This window comes from Castor canadensis, chromosome 15, assembly GCF_047511655.1.
Source record: "Castor canadensis chromosome 15, mCasCan1.hap1v2, whole genome shotgun sequence".
Classification (NCBI taxonomy): domain Eukaryota; kingdom Metazoa; phylum Chordata; class Mammalia; order Rodentia; family Castoridae; genus Castor; species Castor canadensis.
The window spans coordinates 86,348,916-86,371,310 of record NC_133400.1 but is presented as its reverse complement, the minus strand read 5'-3'; the positions used below and the strand labels follow the sequence as shown (position 1 = coordinate 86,371,310).

At 33.7% G+C, this 22,395-nt stretch overlaps 1 long non-coding RNA gene across 1 annotated transcript in view; it reads right to left on the bottom strand.

Annotated features, from left to right (window-relative positions):
* LOC141417303 (uncharacterized) overlaps positions 1–20,606 on the bottom strand; it is a 34,551-nt gene extending 13,945 nt beyond the window's left edge. Inside the window, exon 1 of the long non-coding RNA XR_012441824.1 lies at positions 20,376–20,606. This is a non-coding gene — a long non-coding RNA (uncharacterized lncRNA). The remainder of the gene's footprint in view (positions 1–20,375) is intronic.
* Positions 20,607–22,395: the final 1,789 nt, after the last annotated feature.

The following is a 22,395-nucleotide window of genomic DNA, read 5'->3' as shown; positions in this document are numbered from 1 at the left end:
AGATTTTGAATGTCTAGATCATACCAAACTGAGGTCCTAATATACAATTTGGTTAGATTTCTCAGAACTCTGGAAAATTAGTATAGCATTTTCTTGTGTGTAGACGGAAAAGATTGGGAGAGAAATAAATTAATTTTAGCTCCATATATCTTTATTTCCAGTTTCAGAAAATAAAGGTTTACATCTAGGAGCTACCTAAGGTGACTTCCAGCTTTATGACTATAGTTGGTAGCACTTTAAGGCTTGCGGGGATACATGTTGATGTTCTTCAAAGCAGATTTAGTGGTTAACTTTTTCCAGGTATTTCAGTCCCTCTCTATTATCCTATTGGCCATTGATTTAGTATCAGTAGTCAATATTGAAAAGGATAGTTGACATCAGAATTTTTCAGAGACAGCGGTTTGATTGATTTATTCGGGGGACATTATGTGACCTCTTACGTAATCGCTCTTTGCTCCTTCCTACCATTCTCTCCCTTCTTACCTCTCTGCTCCCCTCCACACAAACTCACTGGGCACTTAGAATATGCTCAGCACAGTTGAGGGTGGGAATACAACTGTGATCAAGACAAGTACTATTTCAAAAGAAACTTTACTCTTTGAGATCTGAAAGTGTCCCAGTGAGGTAGGGGAAGAAGAAACAGGGTTTGAGAAGACTGGAATTGAAATAAGGAAATTAAGACGTTATATTCCCATGAAAAGTACACAGAAAAGATGCAAATAATAGTGGTCAATTAAGCCTGACAAATGGCCATGGGGGATCCTGTGAGCCATGTAAAGGATTTTAATTTACTCTGAGGGCAGTGGGAAGCTGTTAGAAGGATTTTGAGATGAAGAGTGACAAGATAGAATTTTTGTTTTTGAAAGATTATTAGGGTAATTGTGGGGGGAAAAGACTACATGAAGCTAAGACTATAAAGAGGGAGAAAAGTTGAACAGTTATTAAAGTAATTCATTCGTAAGTGTTTGAACTCAGGAGTGGATTGTCACAGTACTTAGGAGATAGACATTCTAAGATTCCAGTATGTCAGTGATGCCCAGAACATGAAACAGAATTTTCCCCCTGCCTCATAACTGTACCAAATTTCAGGTGGACAGTGGGGTGGATGGTTAACAGCATTTCCCAGGTCAGAAGCCTGCAAAAGAGGAAAAGTTCACTTTGGAAAGGGAGAAGTGTGGTGGAGAAGTGCTATATATATATATTTTTTGAGTACCCACATGGAGAATGGCAGCCAGTTGGCTATTTTGGTCTAAATATCAGGAAAGAGATTAAAGACTGTGGTTGGACATCAGTGCTTCCATCTGAGCACTACCATATATAAAAGACAGTAGGAATTATAAAATCTTTTCTAGAACTTTAATGACTTTTTTGGTTTTTTGGCTAACTATAAGATTCTCTGAAATACATATTTAAAGCAGTCTAACTTTCATGTGTTTTTAAGTACAGGATTCAGATAGGATTGAATTTTAACTGAGTATAATATCTAGCCAAATGTAGTATAAAGGCCAAAACCACACCCCAAGTATAAACATTTGATTTTTTTTTCACCCTGGGCAAAACATAATGATCTATTTTCACATGCATGTGTATGTGTGTGTATAGGGAGGGATTGGGTTTTGGAGGCATATATTAAAGGCTCAAAGGGCTTATAGACATCAAATGCTTCTTCAAAATAACAACATAGTGATTGAAGTGTAAATGAATCATGAAATATATGGATTAAATAGGCCTGGATTTATTACGCATAATTAAAAATTAAGACTTGCTTTGGGCAAAGTATGACTGAGGTTTTATACACAACCCCATATACTCAGAAAAATACCCAATCTTTCCAAGTTTGTAAGGCTTGAGATTTCTGTAGATCACATAACATATTTTCTTTTAGAAATATATTACCTCTTTATTTCAAAGGTCTAAAATATAATTGCTAAGAAGAAGTATCTTTTTTCTTGAAAATTCAAACAAAATATGTGTGTCTAGGAATAAAATAGTAAATAAAATTATTTGAAAAGAATTGAGTCTATTTGGTGTGAATGAATGAAGTAAGATGGAACATAGATCATGTATAACTACCTGAAGAAATGCTAAGTTCAGGACTCTAAAAATATAACTTAGCAGCACACGTGGCACACACCAGCAAAATTTAGGATCTTAGTAGATAATGAATTCAACAAAGTCTACAATGTGCTAGTAGAATCATTTAAAAGCTATTTTTATCTAGGACTGAATAAAGAATAAAAGTATTTGGTTATGGCAGCATGACAGTCAATGACTGTGTTATATTATAACATAATATTCATCAAATGCTGTATGACTTTGTCTAGGGACAGCTGACCTCAGTAATGAATAGACTACAAACAACTCCTGCATAAGAAAAAATGAATTGACCTAAGAAAACATCAAGATTTTAAAAGATATGAGAACTACTTGAAAATAGCTAAAGGGAAAAACCTGTCTGAGTAGGTGACATTTTGATTCATAATAGAGAACTTTTCGTTAATTAGAGTAATGAAAATAAATGATATTATTGCTTATCACTCAGGTACTAGAAACTTTCTTGATTAGAGGTCTTCAAGGAAACCACTGGGGTTGTTGTAAATATGGTTAATTATCACTTAGAAATAAAATGGTCTCTCAGTGTTGGTCCGTATGAATCTTTTACCTTCTATGTTTTCCAAGGCAAAATCCTTATCACTCATATTTTAAGCACAATAACAGACTTGGGGCCCTTGTCTGAGAAACCAGCAAGATATGTGACCATACTCATTTCAGGATAATATTTGCAAAGTTCTTTTATACTTGGCCCAAGAATCAGCTTGCACCCTTTTTAATTAAAAAAAAAATCCAAAAAACAAACTCTCCCTTACTTCTGTAATCTTACTGGAAAGGAACAAAACCTGTTCTTCTTGAATTTCAAAGTGCACATTAAATAACCAATAAATTTTCATTCAGTGCCTAGATGTTGAGACTCCTTACATCATTTTGGAGACATCTTTTTTGGCAGTTTATTACTCAAGGTTGTACTTCCAGTTTATAGCATTTGTGAAAAAGATGGGTGTGTGTGGCTAACAAACTATTTGGTATAGACATTAATCACAGTTATGTCATCTTATACTCTGAATTATTTGTTATTATGTTAAAAATATCTTTTTGCTGAGATTTTGCTAAAAGAAGTTGGTGTGTCTTAAACACTCACAAACTTTAGACATAACTCCATCCTCTGATCAAGGGCTTGACACAATGCACTTAATTAGCAGGTGAAACATATGTTAGATGTTCAAGAGAGTGGCCAAAGAAAATGGACGTTTATTAAGTCCCTACTCTATGTGTTAGGTACTTTTTTGCCATTTGATCCAGATCACAATATTGAGAGAAAGGAATTACAACCTATATTTTACAAAGGAATTGATCTTTTTTTTCCCTTCATTTTTATTAGGATATATTCATTATACAGGGGAATTCACTGTGACAATTCCTAAAAGGCTTACATTGTACATTGATTATATCAAACCCACTTTCTTCCCCCTTTGGCCCCTCCCAGCCCCACATAAAGCAATTTCAAGAGGCTTCATTGTTCTGTTTCATATATGTATGTGAAGTCCATCAACCATATTCCCTCACCTTCATCTCCTGCATTTCCCCTTCTCCCTCCCACAATTACCGCCCACCACCTACTGTACCTATTTTACAGTCTTGCCTTTTGTTATTAATTCCAAAAGAACTTATTTTAAGAGATGGTAAGTAGACAGCACAAGGTCCTAATTGGGTACATCATGTGTGTTCTGTTTGCCACACAACATGCTACATGTCCTCTTTCAATACATGCTTAATTACTTCATCTATTTTAATAATTTATTTAATAACACATTAAGGAGACAATGAATAAGGATCTATCTAATTTAATTTATACCAATAGGACTTTGTATAATTATTAGCCTGACTAAATGTCCCAAAAACTGCTTAGAACTTAGTGAAGTGTAACCCAGTGGTAGAGTGCTTGCTTAGCATGTACAAGGCTGTGGTTTCAATTCCTAGCACTGCAAAAAAAAAAAAAAATGGTAGTGAGAAAATAAGTACGTGAATTACAAAGCATCTCACATATATACTTAAGAGCTCTAGCAAGAAGTCTGAACTCTACAGTTGCATAGAAAAAATTATAGATGCAATTTTCTACCGTTATATCTTAACAATTGTATACCTCAATTATTCTATTATACCTCTGTGACCACTTCCCACTCCAAAAAACAAGCACATGTGTGTGCACAAGTGTGAGAGTGTGTGTTCAGAGGAACTGGAAGATTCTCTAGTATTTCAGCTTAACTAATTGCCAATACATAGTCCCAACCACAAAGTGTTGCTTTAAATTCTAATTACGGCTTGGTATTGTTTTTGGAATGTAGTAACTCAAACTTCCAACTAATTTTCAAACGGATATTTTGGAAGAGATTAAGTACAACAAATCTCTTTAGAAGACCTCTACAAAGTACTTTTTTTTTTTTTTTATTTTTCTACAAAGTACTTTTTAAAGGAACATTAGGAGAGCAAATGCAGGACCTTGTGCATGGTAGGCAAGTGATCTACCCACTGAGAACCATCCCCAGCCCTGAGAAGTATTTGTCTTAGTGGAACAGTTACAAATACAGACCACTGTAACAACTTTAATACCTGTGCATCTGATAATGTGATTTCACTGCCTCTCCTTCCCCCCTCCCTCTCTCCCTCACTCATCCTTCTCTGCTTCCTTCTTCTCTAAGGGTACAAAATTGAAAAAAGTAATTTTAATTTGAGGTGTGATAAATGCTCATTATTTTAAACCATCTAAGCATTTCAAAGGAACTTAAAGAAAGGATGACTACTAGGCAAAGGCACCCTAGGGCAGTGGGGAGGAGAAAGGTCTCAAGAAAACCAGAAAGTGAAAAACTGCTCTGAAATCAACTACTACCCAAATTGCAGTGTTATGCTCAGTTTCCACAAACATGAATGCCTTCACAAAATACTTATCATTTGAATTCATTTCTAACTAAGCCACAAGCCTTGCTTTTTGACACATTTTACTTGTTTAATCTTTTATCTAATATATGAGAGAGGAATGTCAGGGTTTCTAGGTTTTATCTAATGGATATTTGTTTTAATATAATGGATATATACATTTTTAGTCATTAATCTTGCACTGTTCTTTATTCTCCACATGTATGCTTAAATGAAATCTGTAAGTTTATTGCCAAATAACCTGCAAGCACATGTACAAAGACTCAATGTGAAAAATAAGAAGCTGTACATTGCACAAAGTCATGACTAGTAGTTTCATATTGCTTAAAAATCAATGTGTACAAAAGTTAACAATAACACAAACTTAATTTAAGTAGCAACTTGACTCCAGCTGCGTCTTACAATAGTTTCTACCAGTTGAAAAGGAATCTATCAGGACCACACAGACGCATGTGTTTCCACTAGGCAGGCTATGAAACTAATAAAGTAATTAAAAGTATTATGTACAGATTATATTTGCCAATCCAGATTCATGGAAACATAATTTGTATTTCACAGAAATATATTTACACATAGCTACATGCTTGGCTGATTCAATTCAACCTAGTCCATGTTTCCATACATATGTGATAGATGCTTTGTTCTATTTTCTCTTCAACCTGCCTCCTACCATCTGTAAGTGATGTGTGCTTTGATCTTTAGTTTCTTTTTTCTATTTAGCACCTGCATACTTCCTTATGTATTCATCTACCTATCCATTTCATTCTTCACTCCTAAACTCATCTGATATACCTTAATAATATAATATTAAAGTGATCATAGCAATAAATTCCTGGAAAAATACAGATATAAGTAGTAAAATCACATTTTTTCCAGAAAGGAGCTTATTGCAAGCAAATGTGTGTCATGAAGTCTATTCTATAGTTGAAGGTTTTAGTCATATCAAAAGACATATGTGTGGCAGGAAATCACTTATTCAACAGGAGTAGCATTTATTTATGTTTATTCCCTGGAGTCTGCTAAGACTTTTCATCATAACTTCTCACAGCTTTATGACTAGTGATGTAATGATATGTAGGCATTTTCAGTAAAATCTCTTTAAGTGCTAATTATGTTTATACAGCTGCTGAAAACACATACATAATATAATGTGCAGGAGAACGAGAAATATTTTCGTAGCACAGTGCTATGGTCTGGGTATTGCTAAACTCAGTCTACGATTTTTACAAATTTCATTTGTACTCTCTAGGAGAATACGGAGTTGTATAGAATATACGAACTATACTCCATTTCAACGTTTTCTAATAGTAAATAGCTTTCATTACATGACAAATATGCTAGTCCTCGACATTTCTCATCTAAAAGCCAGTTGCTTAAGAAAAACATGTTTAGTCTTAGAAAACTTGGAATATTCCTTTTCACATGTGTACACGTGATTGAGCACATAGGCTCAGCCCAGGCCCTTATTCCTCACCTGTTCAGTGTCTTCCCTCACCACCTAGTGACTGAGGTTTACCTCCCCAGGGCTGCACCCCTGTACAGGAGGATAGTAAGACCTGGGTGGAGCCTCTTGAACTGTACTCTCAACTCACATGTCTCTAATGCAGGCCATTTATTCTTCACAAAACTGTTAAGTCTGTAAGTAAAACTAGAGTTGGAAAAGCAACAGGTGATTTGAATTACATAGAGAAGCAAAGAGTCCTAGGGAGCAGGTGGCTTTCACCGAGAAGCAGTACGTTAAACAGGACATGCTAACGCATTCAGTCCCTTCTCGTTTCAGCGTCCTCTCCTGTAACACAGGAATACGATGACCAGGGATTTTTAAGAAGCTCAGAGAAACAAAACTACTTATAAACCAGAAAGTGCTGGCTGGCTCTAATTCAACTTCTAATTACCAATTTGAGAGAGCTCTTAAGATATTAAGGTCCTGAAAAAGTGGGCAGAGTGTGAAAAAAAAAAAGTGGGCAGAGTGAGGAGGAAGGAGAACTCTCTGGGGTGGGAGAGGTGTCAATATAGGGGAAGGGCAAAGAGGGAAGCCCAGATGCCTTTCCAGGTAGTTTCATTATGTGAAAGTACTGGGTTTTCACCTCCTACAAGAAATTCCACATAACCATTAGCCAATGAAAACTTTTACTACAATGCTGTCCAACCATATCTTGACAAGCAAACAAACTGAACCACCACGAACAGCAATGCACACTAGCTTCTGTGGTATAACCTAGAAGTGATTCACACTCTATGAATATATATACTTCATTAGTTCATAGTCATTCTTCTAACTTGAGGACTGGAAAACATGCAGTGTGCTCTGTACAGGGAATTGTGCTCTAATTCAACCCAAAGTCTTACAGAGTTCAAACAGTGTCTAAATTCCCTGAGTTGTAACACTCAGTTTTATCTGAAAAATGTTTCATTAAGAGCACTAAAGGAAATGAATTGAAAGCAATGAATGGAATGAGATTGCTTGTAGATAACTAGGGTATGTTCCCTCTAACACAGCTCCACTGAGCAAGGTACTGGAAATAGGATGGTGAAAAAGTAACTGTGCTTCTCAAACTTTAAACTGAAGAGAAAACAACTGGAGATTTGTTCAAATGTGGATTCTAGTCAGAGGGTCTGCAGTGGACTGGAGATTCTGTTTCTAATAAGCTTTTAAGTGATGCTGTTTTTGCTGGTTTATGAACATATATACAAAGCACTCCTACCAAGACAAAGTAGAAAGGCTGGAAGGAGATGAAAACTGTCAGGACTCAATTGTGAGTTGGTGGAAAATGATGACAAAGTGGCAGAGAATGTTAATGCTGAGTGGTTACTTTGAGCAAATAAAGACCACAAACCAATGAGTTACTTAAAAGTTGATTGAATGACACATCCATTCATGTAGGTGGATAACCCTTATTTTCCGATTTATTTACCTTCGGATACACTTATACAAAGATAAAATGATGAAATACTAAAACATGTTGGTGCTGATTATGAATGTATATTTCTAAAGAAATATTTATATGGGATGTACGTGTATGTAATTCTCAGCTTCTTAGTAGATGTCTGATTACAGAAAGGTCCATTGAGAAAATATGGGGGGGACCCACATAGTTTTCTGATGTAATAAGGTATTTATATACTCACTGAGAATTTTATTCAATCTGTACTAGGCATGTAACATAAACATAATTGGTTAAAATGAGAAATAATTAAAACCATCACTGCATTCATCAGATTTGCTATTTAAATTCATGCTCATTACATATAATTAACACAAACCCTTTGATCAAACAGAGATGGATCTCATTCAGTGACTCACCTTTTATTAATACTGTAACAAAGTAAATTTTACTATTGCCATAATTGTTTCTCATATAAATTTTCTTTTTCAATAACTTTAATCAAATGTTTCTGAAAAATCCATCATGTGTAACTTTCTTCTCTTGGATACAAGTTATTGAAGATATCTAAAGCAATAAATATCTCTCTGTGTTGACTGGAAGTGTATATAATTGAATGACATAAAAATTATTTATATTCTTGGATTTTTGAAAGAATCAGAAACAAAACATGACTCTTCATTAAATAGTAACTTTTTGCTATTTTGTCATTTAAAAATTCTGGAGGGGGTGAGTTCAAGTATAATATATTTGATAAAGTGTAAGAAAATTGTAAATGTCACAATGTATCCCCGCCCAGAACAACACTAAAAAAAATTAAAATAAACGAATATTCTTTCTAGGAGTTTAAATTTTGCTATTCAATTCAGTTCAATCTAATCCTAATCCATTATAATAAAAAAATTCAATACACTTAGGCAGGGCACTTAGAGTTTACACAAAGTCTAACTGATGTGTCATAAAATTGTCTATCTGCAGGACAAAATATTTTAATATGATAGTACATTAAAGTGAAAAATGTGAGCTGGAATGTCACGTATGGTATAGCACTTGCCTAGCATGCACAAGACTCTGGGTTCAATCTGAAAAGAATTACCCAGAAGCGAGTGAAAAATGTGAGTAGATTAAGTTATGTGCAAATGTGGTTTAAATGAGTTTCCTGTTTAATCTTCACTTGTTTTGAACATAAATACTTACACTTGAATAGCCTTAGGCAATCAATAAAAACTATGGGATAATCCTTAAATTTGTTGTCAATGCCACAGTTTATTTAAAATTGGAAAGCATTCTCTACTTGTAAAAAAAAATTTTTTTAAAGCCCATAATTAGGGCAATCTAACTAATGTACAATGTAAGTTTATTTGGAATTGTCACAATGAGTCCCCCCATATAAAACAATATAACTTAAAAAACCCCTAATAGTCTCACCCAATACTAACATGGTAAACTGAGTGTTTCATTTTACTTATTTTATTGAAGAAATAAGTTTCTGAGAAGCTAAACCCTGCTAATACTAATCAGAACTGAGAGAACTATTATTACACAATTAGATTATTGAGTGAAATGGAAATTTAACTTCATGAAGACCTCTGTCTTGTTCCCTTCTGCTTCTCCTCTTATGAGACAATAACTGACAAATAATAAGTACCAAATTGTTATTGAATGAATATCTGAGTGAGTCAATGTGACAGATTGACTACACAATCAAACTTTGAAGGAGGTTTGGAAGTCTTGGCTATTTTTTAAAATAAATTAAAGCTAAACGAAAAAATTGAATATTATGTGTGCATTATGATAAAAGTGGTAAAGTAAAGAATTAGAGGAAATATCCATCACATTTTAACAATTAGTTGTGTAGGAGAAAGAAACACGATGTTATTTCTCACTTTCATTCAACTACATCTTTAGACTTCCTAAATTTTCTTTATTAGGTACTGATTATTATAATAAAACAGTTTTTACGAGGAATCATTTCACTTTCCAAAGTAACTTGAAAGTTGAATAATTGTGGCTACTGACTTGGAAAGAAAAACCAGTATAGAGTTGTGTAAATTTAGGGAAAATGGGACCTTTTTTTGTGTTTCATTGAAAGCCCTAATAAAATGCAAATTTTATTGTGTTCGCAGGAAGGTGGCAGCTGTGCCTGTTTAAGAAGCAGTACACTACAATGGCTTGTCAGCCCTGGGAACCATAGGCTCAGTGCATGTTTCAGTTACTTAAATTCAAGTTATTTAAACTCTATTTCAGTTTCTCTGAGTGACACTGGAGTAAAACTAGTACTCACTTCCTATTATGCAGATTACTAAAACTAATACCTGTAACAGCTTGTAGTACCATGCCTGACACTTATTAAAAGCTACAGAAGTGTAAACTCTTACTATTAACTACTATTTATCCTTCATGAGGGACCGTGGTGAAAGTCAACCACAGACACAGCCACTCTATCTTGGTCTTTTAACTTCACTCAACTCCCTTCCTGTCTAGCCAGCAGTTCCTTCCCCCTTTTCTTGTTTTCTTGGTGCTCTACCTGAATATTCAGGTTTGTAACACTGAATATTCCCAAGTCTATATGCATGTGGCAATACATATTTATGAACCACTGACGCCCCACACAGTTATGAGGCCACCTGCAAATTCCACAAGCAATTTCCCTTCCAGGTACTGTTGTGAGACTTTTAGATTCTTTGCTATTTTTGTTGTATATAGATTTTGCTGTGTGGGGGATTACACTACATTTAATTACTCAAAGAAGCTTCTAAGGTATTCTTGGCACCCTGGGAAATAGATAAAATAAAGAATTGCCTCAGGGTGGAGGTGTGGCTCAAGTGGTACTGCATTTGCTTAGCAGGTGCAAGGCCCTAGGTTCAATCTGCAGTATTGCAAAAACAAAACAAAAAAGAATCACTGAGCAGACGTCCCACAAGTTATTCTTTAATACTATTTCAACCAAGAATACACTTTTGGAAGATGGAGGAGGTGGTACTAGATCCAATAAGGAGCTATTAACCATCTTCAGTAAGTAGACCAATACTAAATTCATTAAAATAACAAATCCCCAAGATTTCCCAGACTCAGACAAATTAATAGCTTTGTTGTTTACTATCCTCAGAAAGGATAGGTTATTAACTTCCAAATTGTTTTTGTTGTTGTTTTAAAACAAGGTCTCTTTAAGTCCTCCTGCCTCAGTCTTTCAAGAGTTTGGAATACAGTCCTACACCACCACATCCAGTTCCAGGTCATTATTAAATCTTTTATATGTTCTTATGCAAAGACAGCATACTATCCTCTATGAACTAATGCTTTTTATCAAGATGTTAGAGTATTCCTAGTAAATGCAAACAAAAAAGGGAATGACAGGTTTTGATATGTAGTTGACCTACATATCATATATGAAAACTTCGAGGATCCAGTTTTCATGGTTGGGAAATAGACTAAACTGTTTATAAGTGAGGCTCAAATCATCTGAGCAATACATTGTACTTCCAGAATAGAAAAAAACCTATCAGGTACCATAGTCTCAGCGCTGTAGAAATGAAAGTACTGTTATAAAACAAAAACTTACTTTAGAATAAGGAAGGACAAAAAGAAAATAAAATGATGCTATCCAGTGGATTTTGAGAAAAATCCACGTTGATGAAATGTAGGGATGGTCTTATCAATGATTTGATAAATCCACTCATTTTGTGGGGCTAACACCAGCTTTCCTACTCTCTAAGCAGTTTGTGCTATAAGATTTACCAGGGGTTACAAACATGTCCTGTGTTCCTTCTTACTATTTATCTTGTGTTGTAAACACCATTAATAGAATGGCTGAGAGAACGACTAAGAGTGAGTCAAAGCTGAGTGCCAGTGGCGCATGCATGTAATCCTAGTTACTCAAGAAGCAGAGATCACAAGGATCATGGTTTGAAGTCAGCCCAGGCAAATAGTTTGCAAGGCCTTATCTCGAAAATACCCAACAACTACACATACACACACACAAGGGCTGGCAGAGCATACCGCAAAAAAAGAAAAAAAAAAACAAGTCAATAAGAAAAATGTTGAATACCACAAGTACTCCTTTTTTGGAAAATCCTTCCACTTCTCTTACTCTATTTTCTCAAGTAATATCTGCAATTAAAAAAAAATCAAGCTAGAAGCATTTACTTTGGCTGCTGCTATTCTCCAATGCTATATGTGCATTTTGGAAAAATGTGGATCCACAAGGATGTGACTCCTCAACACTCAAAAAGTTTGAAATAAAACACTTTGTTCCCTTCATTTTAAAAAATTTGTTTTAGGAATTTTTGTGGGTATGTTGGCATTGCTTGTGGAAGTATATAATTTGCTTCATTCTGGGCTTGAAAATTACTGTTTTTTTTAAAAAGAGTTATTCAGTTAATTCTTTTTTTATACAAGGTTGTACACATAAATAGCTATGAATATTTGAGTTAGAGGTTTTTTTTTTAAATCTCTTATGCTTTATAAGGGAAGCTTAAAAAAAATGTTATGGCATTTTAACACTCATCCCTCAAAGTGAGAGGTAAAAGACATGTGGTATTGCTGTTTAAGAGTCTCTACCATGTTTCCACTTCCTGCTATGCAGTACAGCCAAGTACATCTGCCTGGTTCTCAGCTTTGTTTATTTTTTTTTAATGTTGAAATATTTTATTTTATCTTATTTTTAATTTATTTTTTCTTTTATTCATATGTGCATACAATGTTTGGGTCATTTCTCCCCCCTTCTCCCCACCCCCTTCCTTGCTACCTCACCCCCTCCCTCTCCCCCACTACCCCCTCACTATCAGAGGATGGCTTTCAAAACTTTTTTCCCCATCTGAAATCAGTGCTGTTTTGAGATTGCAGGGCATCTTGTTTCAGGTTGTGTTTTTCCTTTTGAATCAAGCCATCCATTTGAGTCTCCCTTTTTGCACAGGGAAATATTAGGCAATGTGCAGAAAATTGAGAAATGTCTATTGACAGCTATAATGACCAGAATGCTTCTGGTGATTATATTGAAAGTTTTAGAAAGATCACCAGACCTAAATTCCAAGATCACTGTTACATTTGCTTTAGATACATAGTCATTGTCTCAGTAATTAATATGATATTTTAAGCTAAAAATAGCATAATCAAAATTCTCTGATTATATTTTCCTAAAATGAAATTAGTTACAAGTTTTAACATCCTATTATTTAAATTATTAAGGATAAGAATCAGGCATAGGAACATTCCTTCAAGCTCTGATATGCTATTAATCTTTTAATTCTTTGTTTTTGCTCAGTTTACTATTTCAATAAATCTATGAGTGTATTTATTCAATTAAAACAAAAATTGCTTCTGAGGAACATATTCAATGCCATTTACTTCAAAGCTTACCCAATAGTGAGGCAATCTTCATTCACAAATAGCATAATATATTGTAAGAAGGGGTGTATGGCAAATCCACATGTAAGTATAACTCCAAGTTTACTATGAAATAATCATAGGAGAGGTGGTGTCAAAGTGCTCTGTGTGTCAATTAACACATAGGGATGTTTTCTCAATAATTTGCAGTATTTTTATAAACTTCTAGATTATAACAGCATAATAGCTACAGCAGTATCCTCAGATAAATTCAGCATATTAAATAAGCTTAAATTCAATATATCAATATAACTGATAATATTTTTTAAAGTATCTAGTTTTGTAGTGATATATTATATTACTACTTTCCCAGGTTGAAAATAACTCAAAAACTCAAACAAGCAGAAATTTTCCCTGGGTATGATTTAGTATGAAAAAGAAAGAAAGAACAAACAGAAACTGGTACTGAAGACAGATTTTACTAAAACCTTTCTCAGAATTTGACAGGTCAGACAGGAGAGTTTCAGACAAAATCCTGAGTCTTTTATTCATGCCGTATTCTATTGTCTCCTTTCTTATTCCGTAATTTGGTTAAAAAGTATTGTTGCTTACGTTTCTAGAAATTCCATTGGATTTTTAACTTACTAGAGAAGTTTTCTTAGTTGTACCAGTATTTAGGAAATTCTTGGTCTTCAAAGGGCAATAGTAGTCTATAACTTAATCTGCTTTTAATAATTATAATTTCATTTTGTTGCACTTTATAACACATTATTTTTCTGAGAGAAGTAGATTCTGGAAAATTATTCCAATTTTCAACTCTACCTCCCAGATTAAAACAAAGTCAGACATTTTAAGAGAACACATCAATTTTGGATTCAAACAGTGTAGGGAAAATGTTACATTTAAAAGTTTCAGGCACATGACCGTCTATTAGCTCTTTAAACTGCTGCCTTTATTCTTTGAGGGTCTGAAAATATTCTGGTAACCCTTGGGGGTGAAGATGATAGATGCACATCATTGCATGTATGAAAATAAAATAATGAAATCCATTAAAATTATAGAAGGAATAAGAAAGACTAATAGAGGAGGTAAATATGAAGAAAGTACATTGTACGCAGGTATGGATATATCACAATGAAGCCCCTTTGTACAATTATTATGGACTAACAAAAAACTCAGAAAAAGAAGAAAAGAAAAAGGAAGGATGAAGGAAGGAGCAGCACTAAAGGAAATTAGTAGTATATCTTACACTTTTCTTCCAAACCTTTGCTGCATATTTTTATATTTTAGCCATCTTCAGCTATGTGAGCTTAAATAATGGCTAGATTTTTTATAATGAATGCTACATTAATTATTAACATGTAACTTTGGAACTGGAGGAGTTTATGAGAGTTTGGGGAATGACATATTCTGAGCCATATGATCACAACTCATAAGCAGAATTTAGGTAATAAATGTATGCTATATTCAGATATTTAGGGAATTGATAATGCATAGACAATATTTCAAAGTACTTAATGAATAAATGTGTCTCATATGTACTGGGGATTTTACTGTCATGAAAATAGGATATTTTACAAAATCCTAAATAATGAAGATCCTTCAAATGACAAAACCAGCAACAGTTTTAATATGAGTAGTGATTTTAGCTTACATTGATGATCACATATCAGATAAATAGCTTACACACTCAACATACTAACGTACTTCGATATGTGCGGGAATTAAGCATTATCTAGATAAAATTCACAAGGTTCATCAAGTTTGAGACTTTTCATAGTAATATTTTAAACTTTTAGCAGTCATCCCTTTTGACTCTGCTGTTAGGATCCTTAGTTTGAAGGATTTTACTCTTGTACAATTTACCTTTCTTGGCTTTAATAATAATTTCAATTGGAGCTTCAGTATTATTAAATGAATTAGTAATCACACAAGAACAATTCCAACCTCTGTGGCAAGAAAGTCAGTTTAAATACATTGCATAGTTCTAGAGCATTCTTTCTGCAATCTTCGACCATGGTGCCTGTACAAGAGCGTGCACTAGCTTCCTAAAATGTGACACAGATGAGATCGTCAGAGGACTATTAAAATATTGCCAGGGCTCCATCTCCTGAATGCTCACCTTTCCAATTTCCATTATCATTAGTCCCTTAGACTCCTCTGTAAATACTCTAAAGTATGCTGGTTGATATTTTCCATTTCTCTATGAATCTTTGCAGGACTTCTGCAGGCTTTGACCTAGATGGTGATTTTTAGAGCAAAAGTTACTCATTGGCTATCGATTTTTTGGGGGGTTAAGTAAATAGAAGTATCTCATTGCACTCTACATAAAAATATAAATGAATTATACCAAGAATAGATAAGATAGATTTATACATATGACACAGCCTGCTAAAAAATCACCGTAGCACATGTTAGATTCAAAATTACTAAACCCTGCTTTATCATCTCTTAACTTCCTGTGTTTGTCTCTTAAAAGAGCAACATGTGAATATGATTTCTCCAAATAAAATGTAAAATAACATGTTAAATTATGTCAGTGTAAAATAATACATATTAAATCATATTGATATAAAATAAATATTTATGTGTGATTGCACATTGTTAAATATATACTATAAATAAAACAAGTTATCGTTTATAATCACATTATCACATTTTCTCTGAGTTGACAACTTTTGCTTTCATGTTCACATGGGCTGCAGATCTTAGACACAAAGTTTTTTAGATATTTGCACTCTTATGCTTCATTCTTTATAACATTTTTATTTTAAATTCCTTTCCCTCAAATTAAAAGTTTTATTCCTTCTTTTAGGTAAATAAATATATTTTCACATTTCAGTCATTTTTATTTATCTCAGGTATAAAGTAAATGCAGAAAGAAATATAAAAATATTTCTTTCCCTTCTTTTGTATAACTCAAAATAACTGAATTTAACTTCAAATGTCTGTATAGAGCTTAATTTTGAGTAGAATTGAAACATATACAAAATTTTCAGAAACTTTAAGTGACCAAACCATGTAGGAATAGTGAAAGTAATTTTGAAACCTTAAATACACTGTTGCTTATCACAAACATTTTAATTTACTATCTGTGATACAAGACTATAAAATAGTCATTTGCCTTTTCCATGATATTTAGCCTCACAAATTTGTGAATCTGTCCTGTGGATCATTTTTCTTTTTAGTCAGAAGAGTTTTTCTATAACTTAAAAATAGTTTCCTTACATGATATGTTTAACCATTTTAAAGTTTGCAAGTATTTAAATGATATTATGAAAAAGCAAAACATTGCAGATTTAAATAATTTTGTGGAAAGGATAGAAGTATCTCTTTAAAACTGAGGAGATACTCCCATGTCATCTTAGTGGATGTAAGAGTGTCTTGCAGACAGTGATGTAAACAGATTTACCCAGGTAAATGACCTTGTGTAAGAACTCAGTGGACCTTGTGTGGCTGTTCATTCTGGGGATGAATCAACACACATCCAGTCTTTCAAACTTTAGGTAGGAGATTCTTACAGCTGAATATTCAATTTTGTTTAGTTAGAGACAATGTAATTTACATTTAGGAAATGTCTTTAAAGAATTTTATTTTTCTTTGTCTCATTTCAGTTGTATATTAATGTTTCACCCTTGAGTTGCCACCTTGCTCGAAGGAGAATGTTCTTACTGCTTAAAGTTATAGATTTGGGCTCAACAACCTTCATGTAAGTGAAATTGTTGCCACTCAGCAGCGCTAAGATTGTCTTAACATGTATTTGAACTGTTTTTTCTCTATCATCGTTGTTTTTCCATTCTTTTCTGTTATTGACTAAAGAAGAATCTGTTTTTGAGAATTGTTCTCAAAACAAAAATGAGGTGAATTAATTTTGGTGAAGAAGCCAAGCATTTTGAAAAGGAAAATGTGAAAGTCAACAGTGTTCATCTTAACCACTCTCTGGGGACATATTCTCCTTTTGATACACTTAGTGTTCATTAGTTCCTCTGAATTTCTATGGGAGATCTGTGGGCAGAACCAAACCAGGAAATGGCTGACTCTAAACTTTGAAAATACCAAGGGACAAGAGTTGACAGTTTCCATTATGTCATTCCATTGACCCTTGGACTCTACTTTCATCTTTCCTAAATGAATCACTCCACAGTGATTTTAATGAAGAAAAATCATGTTGTGGGGAGTAAAATGATAAGGGAAGAATCAAATGAAATTTATATACTGTGGGTGAGCTTACAAAGAATTTTTTTTTGTAATTCATTGACTACCCTTATGGAGAGTATACAAACATCTTTTTACAAAAATCTTTTCAATTAAAATTAAAGTCCTAAAATGTTGCTTTATTAATTTTTTCAGAAGCATTAATCAATTCACTGTAGGTAATAATAACCTAGGATTGTTAAATACTGTCTAAAGTCCTCTCATCACTTAAAAACTTAACAAAAGTTTCACTTCTTTTGAAGCCCTCATTTTCCTTTCCTGAGTACGGTGATGGAAATCAGACAGAGCAGATATTTTCTTAGAATAATAAGCAGCTTTTAAAACTTTAAGTTGTTTTGTAACTATAGTGATTGAACTGACAGTGTAAGTGGATGATTTTAGAAACTGATTTTGTAACTCTTACGATTGCACAAGACTGTTCAAAAGGCTTGAACATATGTTGGACAAAATAATTATTTCTAAGGAATGTCTTCAGATATAAATATGTTAAATATAGTAATAAATATTCATAGAGCAATTTAGTAAACCTTGACATCTTTTAGTGGGTTAATAGCAAGAATTAAGTGAACCCAGGCGGCTGGGGCAGAGTTGAAACTAATTTGTTCAACAACAGAGAAGAGAGAAAAATGAAGGTATGGTAGAAAATAGATCTATTTTTGCTGCATGATTAGAACTGAATGTAAATATGTGAAGCTTGATTTAAATGATTTTAACTGATTCTGGGAGATAACTTCTGAGTCCATATCTTCTACTATTTCTGTAATATATTAAATATTGTTAAATGGTCCTATGTTAATTGACCTTAGAAGCTAAGTAAGGACATTTATTTTGGAGCTTAATACATATTCAAGAAAACTGTTCATCTATTAAGCAAATGATTTAAGAGAAAATATTTATTTTTTAACAAGTTTCATAAGCTAGGAATATAAGCCACAACTACATTTCAAATCTGTATATATGTCTACTGCTTTCTTTCTTTTCTCTTTAAATTTCTACCTGAGGTTATTGGAAACTTACTTCTGATGCAAAAATCAGATTAAGGTCTAGAAAAAAATGTGATAATAAAGGAGCTGTCTTAATATAACCAGGAATGAAAATCCCTATTTTGAATCAACTGAGATGCTTATTACTAGATCATTAACTAATTACTTAATTCAATTTTTATCAAATATTTTCTACAAAGTGCCACGTGAACAATGGGGACACATGCACAGAAAATTTGAATTGTGGTGAGCAGGTTAAGAGTCTAACATAATTCAGCGACATTTACATTCATGAGTCAGATTGTCACTTATAGCAGAGAGTTTTAAGAATCATGGAGCTCAGTAAATTCTTCAAGGACCCTTACTTGAATTCCCTATCTTGCAGTCTAAGGAAATAGTCAAGACATTGTAGTTCATTGATAATATGCTGGTGTTCAAAGCCCAGTTCCATCAAGTATAAATTATGTTCCAGTGTTTTAAAATGAGAGACTATAGAGACATTTTATTACAACTCTAATATCCTCTCTATTTTTAAAAAATAATTGCACTTTGAAAGACCTTTTTAAGTGAAAGTAATGAAGCATCATTTTGTGGCCGTTTTTCTCTGATTGAGGGTATCCAGTGCTTAGTGTAATTCATTGACAGTAACCACACAAATTTGTTAAATTATAGATTTGGCCTTTCAAAGGCAACCAAGGTCCAGAATTTTAGAGAGGTGAAATAACCTTCTTGGCCTGAAAATAAAAAGGGTTTGAAATTTGTCATCAGAAGATCAGGATTAATCACACACTCACTGGTTGTTATTTTGCAAATCACTAACACTCTGTTTTTTCATTTATACTACAAGGTTTACAGTTTCATGGTTGCTATGAGAATCATAACTACTCTGAGATAGTATGGATGAAGTTCTTTATAGAATGGGATGCAAATATAAAAAGCTAAGTGATGCCCCTAAATGCAGTGGGCTGCATATCAGCCAATCAGGTTTGAGATTCAGCAAATCAGTTATTTTCTCATTCTCTACCAATTTGAACACTATAAATCATTTCACATTGATAGAATCTCCATGGAAAACTCATCTGCAGGCATTTCTTTGGGCCCTAGAGGACTTTCAAGAAAACACTTATTTTTTAAATAAGCAATGAAGATTCAAGAAAAGTCTAATTCCTTTAGAAAATCTGGGTTAGAGACATTAGGTGAATTATGATTACTGGTCAAGAAATATTTCATTCTGTGCACATTTGTTTCCTCTCATTTCCATAACATCTAAAAAATTTTGGTTAATACTATCAAGAATATATAATCTATCAAAAATTAAGATCAATATATTATGTATTCCCATAATGATTTTCAGTGTAAAATAAAATGTCAGCCAAGTGCTGAATGATTCCCTGTGCAAATTTTAATTTCACCCACATTTGAAGAACTAAGTCTCAGTTGCTTCATGGAGAAGGAGTTTCAGAGGATTAGAAAGATTTTTCCATGTCAACTAATAAAGAATTAGATCTATTTTGCCTCTTTTCAATGAATGGCTTCTGGTTTCCAAAAGATAGTTCCTTAATTATTTGCTCCAGTACAAAAATTGTGATTAGTTGGTACCATCTGAAATTTTAGCAATTAAATTCAAGTATGTTGCAATCTTAAAAGTCCTGTTATGTCCCTTATATGATTGATAATTCTATATTAGTAACACCAGATACATGTATCAAACTGTGACTCACTGCATAACCTCAAAGTAAATTGCATGCATTTTTAGCATTGTGTGGGGTTTATTGATTTCTAAGTCCTCTTAAATGTACATGTATCAAATTTTTGAAAGAATTTCCTAAGAGAATAGATAAAAGGGAATTTGACTACCATTTAGGTTTTTTGTACGAATATTGCTTTGGGCTGGCTAGCAGACTGAGAATCTATGAAGATTTGATTCTAGTTGGGAAAACATTGGCTAGAGCTTAGAAGGATTGGATATGGTACTCACACTGCATTGCCAGGGGTCAGGAGAGTGGATTTCCCAAGTCCTCCTGAAGAGCCATGTAGATTGTTTCATTACGTCCAGGGGCATCATTTTAATTTGAAAACTGTGGGCAGAAACAGAGGCCCAGGACTAATTTTTCCAGTGCTTCATTTAGAGTCTTATTCACTGTCTAAAAATATTCTCTTTGAGGAAACATACTTTTTACTCACAGTTAAAATATTATATCTTAGCTGATCAGTGGGGTGGAGTGAAAACTTTCTTTTTTGAATCATCAGATTGAGATGTTTAAGGAGAAAGAGCACGATAGCTTGCTAACGTACTCATCTTTCAGCATTAAAAAACTTGATGCTGATATACTTTTCTGATATAAAAGCACTCTTTTACAAACCCTCTCCATCAGATAGGAAGCAAGTTGGAACAGCTATGACAACCATAATTCATGTGTCATGATTCTCCTCACTGAGTTTATGACAAAAGGTGCAATGTGCTGCTCTGCAATTGGTTACCTTCTTGGTTCTGTTGGTGGTAGAGAACTTAGCCTGATCAAGGCCAATTCAGCAAGGTTTGGCTATTGCCTTTGCCTATGTGATGGAGAAGCACGATGCTCTGGGAGGAGTGGAAGAAACACCTCTCTTTCCTTAATGTGTGAATGGATGACAGCAGAAAATCTCTGTTCCCTTAAATAAATATTATGGGGAGGAAGTGGGACAAAGCCTTCTTTTGGTTTCTAGTAGCTCATTCTCCTTTATACCACTGTTAGTTATAAGTGTGCACAGCAGATATCTTTACTGTAAAAAGAAGTCTGAATATATTAAGATTTGCTTAAAGTGATGGCTTAGAAAGTCACATCCTAAATGTCAGAATACTCTAGGTTAAGTATCATATAAGTATTCAGCTCTCTTTCCATTTATTTAATTGTCTTACCCCCCTTTTCCACTTTTCAATCACCCAGTTTTTCTGATGAGCTCATTGGAAATATAGTAAATGATTTTTTAATGTAAAGAAACACATCTATATGAGACTTACACAATGGTTTCTCAAGGTACAATGTGTTTTTGAAGTTCAGAGGATGGATACTTAAAAAATTGTTCTTCTCACTACAACCTATGAAATAAGCAGGCTAGGTCTATTCTTCTCAAATTAAATGTGATTAACCACGGTGTATGGGGAGATGACATGGCATGTTATATTTACAGTGCCAGAAAATGCAGAACCATGTAAAAGTCACATTTAAGTTTTTCAACATCATTCTCTGTCCAAATAAAGACATCCTGTATGATTTGGGGTCCCCTGGATCTTACTTTAAGTGTAACAAGGTCATGTAGAAATAGCAAGTGAATGTCAGAGTTTTTGATAAATGGGATTTGTGTATTTTTTGCTACCTTAATTCCAGAAAAATGGAATCAGAAGATGCTAAAGAAACTAACTTCCCAAAAGTTCTCTCTAGTCCTGGTACAAATGCAAATGGTTTGCTCATTACATTCTAATAGCCATTAAAAACAAGTCCCAGTTTCAGTAAAGCCAAAGCATTCTTCAGCGGTAAGACAGCTTACCTGCCAAGTTTGACATTTCTATAACCAAATCAATATTTCAATAGCCTCCAGCTATAAATCTGATGTTGATTTGAATTCTAGGAAGTAATTAATGATCCAATTAGGGAACAAACAAAAAAGTAAAAAAATATAATTAGAGTGTTTATTCTTCCTTGATGATAAGGAGTCCTTGACAAGACAGAATACTGTTTCCAGCAAGCCTCCCTCTATAGGTGTAATTGATCTTGGAAGTCAAAAGTTTGTTTGCATTTTTAACATAGGGAGTTAAATATATTGCTTTGATAGAACTGTTAAGTGGCAGCTTACCTATCCCATAGCTTATTAGTCTTTTATGTCTGAATTTTGTAGAAATGTTCTGTAGTAAAATATATTTACAAGTGAGCATAGATGTGGTAACAAAATATTCAGCAGAATTCCTGTCATACAGAAGAAACCATTAGATGTCTGTTGAGTGAATGATAAATGTTGTA